The sequence below is a fragment of the Mustelus asterias genome, chromosome 9 (genome assembly GCF_964213995.1).
Source record: "Mustelus asterias chromosome 9, sMusAst1.hap1.1, whole genome shotgun sequence".
NCBI classification, from domain to species: Eukaryota; Metazoa; Chordata; class Chondrichthyes; order Carcharhiniformes; family Triakidae; genus Mustelus; species Mustelus asterias.
Window position 1 is genome coordinate 138779801 of NC_135809.1, and position 12401 is coordinate 138792201.

Sequence of the window (12401 nt, forward strand, 5' to 3'; positions counted from 1 at the left end):
ACTGTCTCATGAATGCACCTTCCTAGGCCATCAAATTCTGGAGTGGGACTTGAACCCAGAGCTTCTGGCTCTTCGACAAGGACAGTGTCCACTGCAACACAAAAACCTCTTTATAATCTAACGGTGCTATTAACAACTAATCCTGAGCACCTTCTGTATCTATTCACCACATTGAGCTGTCATCTGAATGCTTTTGATGTCTGGTTACTGAATAAACATGAGGCCATGTGGCATAGTGATAGCTCCCCGACCACTGGACCAGAAGCTCCAGGTTCAAGTCCAATGCTCGGACCTGTTGGCCACAGAAGGAACAATAATGGAAGAGTAAAGATCAGTGCTGAGTGCAAAGCAAAACTAAAGAACAAGTGAGAAAGGCAGGGCGGGGGAGGGGAGGGGATTAGGACTAAAAGTGTTTGGGATACTTAAGAAAACGGTCAAAATGGAGGAAAAAGATTACAGTCTAAAGTTGAGCTCAATGTTGAGACCGGAAGGCCGGAGAGGGAGGTCATGCCTCACTAACCTGGTGGAGTTTTTTGAAGAAGTGACTAGAATGGTTGACGAGGGAAGGGCCGTGGATGTCGTCTATATGAACTTTAGTAAAGTGTTTGACAAGGTCCCTCATGGTAGGTTGGTGCAAAAGGTTGGATCTCATGGGATAAAGGGGGAGGTGGCTAGATGGGTGGAGAACTGGTTTGGTCACAGAAGACAGAGGGTGGTAGTGGAAGGGTCTTTTTCCGGCTGGATGCCTGTGACTAGTGGTGTTCCGCAGGGCTCTGTATTGGGACCTCTGCGGTTTGTGATTTATATAAACGATCTGGAAGAAGGTGTAACTGGGGTGATCAGTAAGTTTGCGGACGACACGAAAATGGCTGGACTTGCAGATAGTGAGGAACATTGTCAGAGGCTACAGAAGGATATAGATAGGCTGGAAATTTGGGCAAAGAAATGGCAGATGGAGTTCAATCCAGATAAATGCGAAGTGATGCATTTTGGTAGAACTAACGTAGGGGGGGAGCTACACGATAAATGGCAGAACCATAAAGGGTGTAGCTATGCATAGGGACCTGGGTGTGCAAGTCCACAGATCCTTGAAGGTGACGTCTCAGGTGGAGAAGGTAGTGAAGAAGGCATATGGCATGCTTGCCTTTATAGGATGGGGCATAGAGTATAAAAGTTGGGGTTCGGATGTTGCAGTTGTATAGAACGTTGGTTCGGCCGCATTTGGAATACTGCGTCCAGTTCTGGTCGCCATACTACCAGAAGGATGTGGAGGCTTTAGGGAGAGTGCAGAGGAGGTTTACCAGGATGTTGCCTGGTATGGATGGGCTTAGTTATGAGGAGAGATTGGGTAAACTGGGGTTGTTCGCACTGGAAAGACGGAGGATGAGGGGTGACCTAATAGAGGTGTATAAAATTATGAAAGGCATAGATAGGGTGAACGGTGGGAAGCTTTTCCCCAGGTCGGTGGTGACGTTCACGAGGGGTCATAGGTTCAAGGTGAGGGGGGGGAGGTTTAACACGGATATCAGAAGGACGTATTTTACACAGAGGGTGGTGGGGGCCTGGAATGCGCTGCTGGGTAAGGTGGTGGAGGCGGACACACTGGGAACGTTTAAGACTTATCTAGATAGCCACATGAACGGAGTGGGAATGGAGGGATACAAAAGAATGGTCTAGTTTGGACCAGGGAGCGGCGTGGGCTTGGAGGGCCGAAGGGCCTGTTCCTGTGCTGTATTGTTCTTTGTTCTTTGTTTTGCTGTAAAGTGCCTCATCAGAAGATGAGGTGCTGTTCCTCCAGTTTGCGTTGGGCTTCACTGGAGCATCGCATTATCCGAGGACAGAAATATGGGCAGGAAAGCAAGATGCTGAGTTCCAATGGCAGTGACAGGAAGGTCAGGCTCATGTTTACGGGCAGAGCAAAGGTGTTCTGCAGTTTTATTAATCTCGCTGAAAATGGGTTAATCACTAAAATTAAGCATTGATAATAAGGGAATGCAACCCTCCATCTGTATGTAGCTTGATTTCAAATCACTAAACTTGACTCTAAAATACTATATGAACTATTTGCTGGTTTCTTGATGTACACAAGTCAGTTCCTTAATAAATACTTTTTGACACGATAAACTTAAAATGGGCCTGCACCTGTAACAGCTAAAAAAATAAGAGCAACTTGAAGAGCTCTCCCTGCAAAGCAGAATCAGTGGGAATCTCTCAACTGAATGTATGGAGTCAGACTGAATATTGAACCCAGTGTAAAAGCATTTCGAATGTCTCAATTACATTCTGCTGCTTTGTCCAATTCCATCCAGATTATGCTGATATTGTTGGCAAGAACCAGCAGAAAGTCTCTCCTTAACGCTTAAACCCTGGCTTTCATTTAAAATGAGATTAATAGTAAGATAACTAAGGAAACTTCCTTTGAAGGATTTTACCAAGTTTTGGGAGGGTGTGAGTGTTAAAGGATTTAAGATTAAACCTAGCAGATAGCTGTGTACTCATTGATGTCCTGGTTATCTTATACATTTACCACATCATTGTTGCATCTGCTGTACAGCAGCAATCAGACAGCCACTCGCATCAGAATAGTGCCTGGTACCATCTGCACCCAGCTGTAAACTCTCAAAATTCTGCAACGCTGACTTATGCAGAGTATTTACCAAGTTTTCTGCAACTTCTCATTCTACAAGCAAGTTCAGTCTCCTAAAACGCTTTGTGCTGTACGGGTAAAAACATTGATTGGAGGTAAGGGTACTGTCCTGCCACAGTGGCTGCTCCAGCCCATTGCAATCATGTGTGTCGATAGATTTATTACATATTTAAAATAGCGTGACTGTTTTGAAAGGCTCTTGTCAGTGACTGATTAATCAAAGTCTTTGGATGTATAGGGAAGTTGCTGAGTGTTGGCCAGGAATTATTATAATCGGAGCCAGTCTCTGCATAAATAACTTAGCGCAGAAAAATACTAAATACAATTTATTACAAAACTCTATCCATTAATGTTATGGTTATGTTATATATTAAGAAGGGACAAACTGGAAAAAAAGTTCAGACACTAAAGTAATTACCATTTGTGACTCAGAAAATTGAGTGGGAGAAGGATCATGTCATTGTATAGGTCTATTTCCTCTCTCTCTAACAGTGAAGATCTCATACTGTACTAATATATAAATATCTAACTGATACCAATCACGCTTAATTTCTGCATTCAAAGAATAGTAATGCAGTCAGTAAAATGGATCAGAGATACAATAGACTGATAGTTAATCTACTCAAGTCTTATTCGAAGGAAACCTGGAACCAGAAAAGACAGCAATCAAAAACTATATTTGACAACTGTCACTGTATTGGAAGAAAGTTAAGGTAACTTGAAATACACTTAGCACAGAGATAGAGATAAAAGGTCAACTGAAATAGATTTAACATAAATACAGACAATGACAAGTACCCATTTCTTTAGCCCAAATTGTAAGAAGAGTTAGAGTCAGTGAGTCATAGAGGTTTACAGCATGGAAACAGGCCCTTCGGCCCAACTTGTCCATGCCGCCCTTTTTTTTAAAAACCACGAAGCTGATCCCATTTGCCAGCATTTGGCCCATATCCCTCTATACCCATCTTACCCATGTAACTATCTAATGCTTTTTAAAAGACAAAATTGTACCCGCCTCTACTACTACTTCTGGCAGCTTGTTCCAGGCACTCACCACCCTCTGTGTGAAAAAATTGCTCCTCTGGACACTTTTGTATCTCTCCCCTCTCACCTTAAACCTATGCCCTCTAGTTTTAGACTCCCCTACCTTTGGGAAAAGATATTGACTATCTAGCTGATCTGTGCCCCTCATTATTTTATAGACCTCTATAAGATCACCTCTAAACCTCCGACTCACCAGAGAAAAAAGTCCCAGTCTATCCAGCCTCTCCTTATAACTCAAACCATCAAGTCCCGGTAGCATCCTAGTAAATCTTTTCTGCACTCTTTCTAGTTTAATAATATTCTTTCTATAATAGGGTGACCAGAATTGCACACAGTATTCCAAGTGTGGCCTTACCAATGTCTTGTATAACTTCAACAAGATATTCCAACTCCTGTATTCAATGTTCTCACCGATTAAACTAAGCATGCCGAATGCCTTCTTCACCACTCTGTCCACCTGTGACTCCACTTTCAAGGAGCTATGAACATGTACCCCTAGATCTCTTTGTTCTGTAACTCTTCCCAATGCCCTACCATTAACTGAGTAAGTCCTGCCCTGGTTCAATCTACCAAAATGCATCACCTCGCATTTATCTAAATTAAACTCCATCTGCCATTCGTCAGCCCACTGGCCCAATTGATCAAGATCCCTTTGCAATTGGAGATAACTTTCTTCACTGTCCACTATGCCACCAATCTTAGTGTCATCTGCAAACTTACTAACCGTGCCTCCTATATTCGCATCCAAATCATTAACATAAATGACAAATAACAGCACTGGACCCAGTACTGATCCCTGAGGCACACCGCTGGTCACAGGCCTCCAGTTTGAAAAACAACTCTCGACAACCATTTTAATTTAAATTTGATGATGTTCCGACCTCTGGTATATGCTGGTCTATACGGTCCAGTTTTTGAAATACTGTAAATATCATTTAGTTATCCTGTAATCTGTTTAAGTCACAGTCTAAGAACAAACATTTTGGGTGGGATTTTCCAGTCGTGCTCGGCCCAAAACCTGAAAATCCCGCCCGAGGTCAACACACCTTTGCATGTTCCGCCCCTCACCCACTACGATCCCCATGGCAGGGGGTTTGAATTTAAACTCTTTAATAGGTCAGTTAGTTTCCAATTGTAACTGCCTCAAAGTTAAATCTAAATCACATTAAAATGACGGTTGTAGTTGTTTACACCTTGGCAGTGTTGATATTTGGAGAGGTAAACTCTCTCCATAATCAAGGCTGGTCTTAGACATGGAGACTGGTCAGATAGGTGAGATACCAGGGTTGGCCAATGTGAAACTGAGTAAGGGAAAATAGAGAAAACAAGAAGGAGATTCAAGGAAGGACAGTCCACAAACTTCTTCTGTTTCTACAATAGCAATAAAATTAACAAACTGGAGGTTGGCTCGATGCCTTTTCAAAAAGTGCAAATATCTGAAAGGTCTCCGCAGAGTAACCAAGGGTTACTCTACCTGCTAAAGTCAGACTAATTATAAATTTGGACAAAGCAAATTCTGTGTAAATGCTGAATTTTAGATGATACTTAATCAAAGGAAAATATTAGTTAGTACCCAGTCTGCCGTGGTTATCATTAACCATGAAAACTGCAAACAGAAATCTATTCTGCACATTATCTCCTTGACAATGTGCGGCACGGTGGCACAGTGGTTAGCACTGCTGCCTCACAGCATCAGGGACCTGGGTTTGACTCCAGCCTTGGGTCATTATTTGTGTGGAGTTTGCACATTCTCCCTGTGTCTGTGTGGGTTTCCTCCAGGTGCTCCGGTTTCCTTCCACTGTCCGAAAGACGTGCTGGTTAGGTGGATTGGCCATGCTAAATTGCCCCTTAGTGGCCAAAGATGTGCAGGTTAGGTGGGGATTACCCATGGTAAAAGCACGGGTTTATGAGGATAGGGCGGGGGATGGGATTGGCCTGGGTAACATGCTTTTTCAGAGAGTTGGTGCAGACTCAATGGGCAACAGTGTTTTTAATTCTAAACCAGTAAACATAGAGGAATAGAAGACTCTCTACTCCACTGTATGTACTGATGAAGAAAAACGTGAAGATCAACTGTTTGCTGTTCCCACTTCAAACTGCTGAAGGATTCAATAATAGTGAACAGCTAAAATCTAAACTGATCTGAATAAAAGCTACACTCTGAAAGTAAAACTGCTAGTTCAGTCAGCTGGATCTAACAAATCCAAATATTTAAATTCAGTGAGCAGGCCCAGTGCCTTCCTGTAGCCACTTGGAGCACTGGGTTCTGGAATAAATGTTGATCAGGACACTAGAATAACCTCCTCAAGTATAGCACTGATTGTTTACATTCAGTTCAGAGATTAAAATATCATCCAAAAGGTAGTACCACCAACAGTGCAGCAATTCTCCAGTATTGCACTTAAGTATCAGACAGGGTAATGTGCTCAAGTCTCTGCAGTGGGATTGAACCCACAACTTGCTGCCTCAAAGATGTTGAGTGTGATCTTACCGGCCGTTCATGCCACGCTCCTGCTGCAGCGAGGTCAGTGAATCTGGCACCCAGCCAAATCTCTGTTCACTGCAGCAGGATGGGAAAATCCCGCCGGCGTGAACGGGTTAACATTGCAGCTGAGAGTTTATAACTGAGCCAGAGCTGACACCTAATAAAGAAATGACAGATCAAAATAAATGCCAAACTACCCAATTCACCCAATATGGGCGGCACGGTGGCACAGTGGATAGCACTGCTGCCTCACAACGCCAGGGACCAAGGTTCGATTCCCGGCTTGGGTGACTGTGTGGAGTCTGCACGTTCTCCCCGTGTCCGCATGGGTTTCCTCCGGGTGCTCCGGTTTCCTCCCACAGTACGAAAGATGTGCTGGTTAGATGCATTGGCCATGCTAAATTCTCCCTCAGAGTACCTGAACAGGCGCCAGAGTGTGGCGATTGGGGGATTTTCACAGCAACTTCATTGAGGTGTTAATGTAAGCCTACTTGTGACGCTAATAAATAAACTTTAAACTTAAAACAATAAATCATTCAAAATTCCTGTAGATTTCCTCATCATTTGTTTTTACATTCATGTAAAATTACATCTGCTCGATTAAAATAATCTGCATTTTGAGTTTTTTAACTGTTGTTTTAAACCGTGCAAGTAGACTTCGGGAGATATTTAAAACATTGTATTTCTGGGATAAGACTAATTACTTTAAAAAGTAGGCATGATCCTCTCATTATCCATTCCGTAACTAATGAAGATTTTCCATTTACACAAACACCTTCAGAACATGGGCAAGAGGCCCATTTTCTGCCGCTTGCTGGTTGGTGGCGAATTCCCGTTATTTAACATGCTGATTGTGTCCAAGTTAATTATTTACTCAGAGACTGAAGAATTTCAATCTAAATTCCATATTAAAAATACTAGGAACGGTTCTAGAAATGATAATGGCGTGATATTGTCAGATTTCTGTAAAAACGGATGCTGCTGCATCGGTTTGTGAAGGCAAACCAAACTCTTTTTTTTAAAAACTGGTTCTAATACAAACACTGCCAAGTGGATTCCTCAGCCTTGCAGGTGGTTTAGTGGTTAACACCATCTTTCATTGCAACAAATACCACTGAGGCCAACCTGCAATGAACTGTATTTCAGAAGAAAACCCTTTTTTTATTATTCATGGCCAGCTTTTATTGCCCATCCCTAGTTGCTCTTGGTTCAGAGGACAGTTGAGAGTCAACCACATTGCTGTGGCTCAGGAGTCACGTGTAGGCCACACCAGGTAAGGATGGCAGATTTCCTTCCCTAAAGGACATTAGTGAACTGGACGGGTTTCATATAGATTCTTAATTCCAGATTTCTTTTACTGAATTCAAATTCCGTGGCGGGATTCAAACCTGGGTCCCCAGAACATTAGCTGAGTTTCTGGATTAATAGTCTAGCGATAATACCACGAGGCCATCACCTCCCCCTCACTGAAACTTATTTTTCACATGCACCAAGCCTAAAGACAAGAGCAGGAATGTTAGAATTCAAAGGAGAAAATGGTCCACAACAAAACTGTTAATGCAAGATGTTGTAAATGTAAAAATAAGGTCCCCCGTGCAAGGCTTCTAGAAAAAGTGAGAGGGCATGGGATCCAAGGGGCTGCTGCTGCCCGGTGGATCCAGAACTGGCTTGCCCAAAGGAGGCAGAGAGTGTGTATAGATGGGTCTTTTTCTAATTGGAGGTCGGTCACCAGTGGTGTGCCCCAGGGATCTGTTCTGGGACCCTTGCTGTTTGTCATTTTCATAAATGACCTGGATGAGGAAATGGAGGGATGGGTTGGTAAGTTTGCCGACGACACGAAGGTTGGTAGGGTTGTGGATAGTCTGGAGGGATGTCAGAAGTTACAGAGGGACATAGATAGGATGCAAGACTGGGCGGACAAGTGGCAGATGGACTTCAACCCAGATAAATGCGTAGTGGTCCATTTTGGCAGGTCAAATGGGATGAAGGAGTACAATATAAAGGGAAAGACTCTTAGTACTGTAGAGGATCAGAAGGACCTTGGGGTCCGGGTCCATAGGACTCTAAAATCGGCCCCGCTGACCTTTATCAATCGAGGGATTGAGTTTAGGAGTCCGGGGATAATGATGCAGCTATATAAGACCCTCGTCAGACCCCACTTGGAGTACTGTGCTCAGTTCTGGTCACCTCATTACAGGAAGGATGTGGAAAAGATTGAAAGGGTGCAGAGGAGATTTACACGGATGTTGCCTGGATTGAGTGGCATGCCTTATGAGGATAGGCTGAGGGAGCTCGGTCTTTTCTCCTTGGAGAGACGTAGGATGAGAGGAGACCTAATAGAGGTATATAAGATATTAACAGGGTGGACTCTCAGAGGCTTTTTGCCAGGGTGGAAATGTCTGCTACAAGAGGACACAGGTTTAAGGTGCTAGGGGGTAGGTACAGGGGAAATGTTCGGGGGAATTTCTTCACACAGAGGGTGGTGGGCGAGTGGAATCGGCTGCCGTCAGTGGTGGTGGAGGCAAACTCAATCGGGTCTTTTAAGAGACTCCTGGATGAGTACATGGGACTTAATAGGATGGAGGTTTATAGGTAGGCCCAAAAGGTAGGGATATGTTCGGCACAATTTGTGGGGCCGAAGGGTCTGTTTTGTGCTGTAGTTTTCTATGTTTCTATGTTTTTATATCCATACTGTAGGCTGGATACAGTATAGAAAATAAAAAACAGAGTAACTCAAAACTGACAAACACATTGCACCCTGATGGTGAGTCTCTTCAATATATAATGAGGGAACAGCAGAGGCCCTTCGTATACAGCAGAGTACTGAGATAAAGGGCAGAGGGCAGAGATAAGCAGCAGAGGGCCTTCATGTACTGTATATTACTACAGTATGTCTTCCAAACACACGAGGATGTTTGTTTGTACAAGGACAAGACTGACAATTCAGTGATGCACCGAGGGAGCACTGCACTGTCAGAAGTGCCATAGTTCAACTGTTCAGCTGAATGTAGGAACATGGGAGCAGCAATCGGCCACTCAGCCGCTGTAGCCTGCTTCACCATTCAATAAGATCATGGCTGATCTCAGTCCCACACTCCTGTGTGGCCCCCATCACTCTTGATTCCCTTGCCTAACAGAATTCTGTCCAACTCTGCCTTAAATAAATCCAGAGACCCAGCCTCCGCTGCTTCCAAGCAGCAATCACCCCCTTTGGGAGAAAAAGTTTCTCCTCATTTCCATCTTGAAATAGAGATCTCTAATTTTTAAACTATGTCCCCTACTTCTCATCTTCCCCCACAAGAGGAAACATATCCTGAGTATCAACAAGACCTAAACAATATCCAGCTTTGAGCTGACAAGTGGCAATAACATTCACGCCACAAGTACTAGGAACCATCTCCAACAAGAGAGAATCGAATCACCATCACTGAATCCCCCACTGTCAACATGCTAAAGATTAACATTGACCCAAAACTGAACTGGACTAGCCATAAACAGATGTGGCTACCAGAGCTGGTCAGAGGCTAGGAATACTGCAGCAAGTAACTCACCTCCTGACTTCCCAAAACCTATCCACTATCTACAAGGCCCAAATCAGGAATGTAATGGAATACTCTCCACTTGTCTGGATGAGTGTAGCTCCAACAACACTCAAGAAGCTCAATACCATCCTGGACAAAGCAGCCCGCTTGATTGCGACCCCTCGACAAACATTCACTCCCTCCACAACTGATGCACAGCGACAGCCGTGTGCACCATTTACAAGATGCATGGCAGCAACTCACCAAGTTCCTTAGGCAGCACCTTCCAAACTCATGACCACTATCAAAGAACAAAGAACAGTACTTTGTTATGAGTTTGGAAGGTGCTAAGGAACTTGATGAGTTGCTGCAGTGGATAGTACACACGGCTGCCATCTACAAGGACAAGAGCAGCAGATACATGGGAACACCACCATCTGGACGTTCCCCTCCAAGTCACTCACCATCCTGATTTGGAAATATATCAGTCGCTCCTTCACTGTCACTGGGTCAAAATGTTGGAATTCCCTCCCTGACAGCATAGTGGGTGTACCTACACTACAGGGACTGCAGTGGTTCAAGGTGGCTCACAGCAGAATTAGGGATGGACAATAACTGCTGGCCCAGCCAATAACACCCCAGAAAGGAACAGAAATTGGCCACTTTGTGATAGAAACATAGAAACATAGAAAACGACAGCACAAAACAGGCCCTTCGGCCCCACAAGTTGTGCCGAACATATCCCTACCTTTTAGGCCTACCTATAACCCTCAATCCTATTAAGTCCCATGTACTCATCCAGGAGTCTCTTAAAAGACCCTATTGAGTTTGCCTCCACCACCACTGACGGCAGCCGACTCCACTCGCCCACCACCCTCTGAGTGAAAAACTTCCCCCTAACATTTCCCCTAACTAATAAGGTTTTGGTTTTATTCGCACCTGTTGTCACTCTGTGAAAGTGGGAAAGTGATTGCGGTGAAGGTGCGGAATGTGGGAGAGTATCCAAGACATTGCACTGCTCCTGATCCTGATCCAGAACCTGACCCAGAACCTGATCCTGATGTAGATCCAGATCCTGATCATGACCCAGATCCTGACCCTGATCTAGATCCAGATCCTGATCCCGATCTAGATCCAGATCCTGATACAGACCCAGATCCTGGTCTAGATCCAGACCCAGATCCTGATCTAGATCCAGATCCTGACCCAAAACCTGATCCTGATTCTGATCCTGACAAAGATCCTGATCCTGATCTAGATCCTGTTCCAGTTCCTGTTCCATCTCCTGTTCCAGATCCAGCTCCTGTTCCTGATCCAGCTCCTGTTCCAGCTCCTGTTCCAGCTCCAGCTCCTGTTCCAGATCCAGCTCCTGTTCCTGATCCAGTTCCAGATCCAGATCCTGTTCCAGCTCCTGTTCCAGATCCAGATCCTGTTCCAGCTCCTGTTCCAGCTCCTGTTCCAGCTCCAGCTCCTGTTCCCTCTCCTGTTCCAAATCCAGCTCCTGTTCCAGATCCAGCTCCTGTTCCAGATCCAGATCCTGTTCCAGATCCTGTTCCAGATCCAGCTCCTGTTCCAGCTCCTGTTCCAGATCCAGATCCTGTTCCAGCTCCTGTTCCAGATCCAGCTCCTGTTCCAGCTCCAGCTCCTGTTCCCTCTCCTGTTCCAGATCCAGCTCCTGTTCCAGATCCAGCTCCTGTTCCAGCTCCTGTTCCAGATCCAGCTCCTGTTCCAGCTCCTGTTCCAGATCCAGCTCCTGTTCCAGCTCCTGTTCCAGATCCAGCTCCTGTTCCAGATCCAGCTCCTGTTCCAGCTCCTGTTCCAGATCCAGCTCCTGTTCCAGATCCAGCTCCTGTTCCAGTTCCTGTTCCAGATCCAGATCCTGTTCCAGCTCCTGTTCCAGATCCAGATCCTGTTCCAGCTCCTGTTCCAGCTCCTGTTCCAGCTCCAGCTCCTGTTCCCTCTCCTGTTCCAGATCCAGCTCCTGTTCCAGATCCAGCTCCTGTTCCAGATCCAGATCCTGTTCCAGATCCAGCTCCTGTTCCAGCTCCTGTTCCAGATCCAGATCCTGTTCCAGCTCCTGTTCCAGATCCAGCTCCTGTTCCAGCTCCTGTTCCCTCTCCTGTTCCAGATCCAGCTCCTGTTCCAGATCCAGATCCTGTTCCAGCTCCTGTTCCAGATCCAGCTCCAGCTCCTGTTCCAGCTCCTGTTCCCTCTCCTGTTCCAGATCCAGCTCCTGTTCCAGCTCCAGCTCCTGTTCCTGTTCCAGATCCAGCTCCAGTTCCTGTTCCAGCTCCAGCTCCTGTTCCAGGTGTTATTTGTTGATGACAGGCTGCGCTGCGGTTTTTTATTCTATAAAACGCACAATTGAACATTTTGCAGCAGTTTGCGGCTTTCTTACCTTCTCCCTGTCGCCGAGCAACGCCGAGGGGCGCGGGGCACGCCGGGAGCTGTAGGCTGGGTGGGTGGGGTCGGAAACTACAATTCCCACAAGGCTGAGCGACATGGTCCCGCCAGAAATGGTCCCCCGGGAAGATCCATCCCGGAATCTCCGTTCTGGCTTCGGGGGACAGATTGAGGCCTCGTGTCTCCTGTGGCTTCACAATATGTCCCAGAAATACCTCCAACATATTGTTACCCCAAATAATTAACCCCATGAATAGCACAGTGCAGAATAAACAGGACAGCTTTCAATAGCAGCTAGTCA

At 45.4% G+C, this 12401-nt stretch overlaps 1 protein-coding gene across 1 annotated transcript in view; it reads right to left on the reverse strand.

Annotated features, from left to right (window-relative positions):
• Window positions 1-12153, reverse strand: part of iftap (intraflagellar transport associated protein) — a 50432-nt gene extending 38279 nt beyond the window's left edge. Inside the window, exon 1 of the mRNA XM_078221329.1 lies at window positions 12096-12153. The gene's annotated coding sequence lies outside the window, so the exon portion shown is untranslated. The remainder of the gene's footprint in view (window positions 1-12095) is intronic.
• Between the last annotated feature and the right edge of the window lie 248 nt (window positions 12154-12401).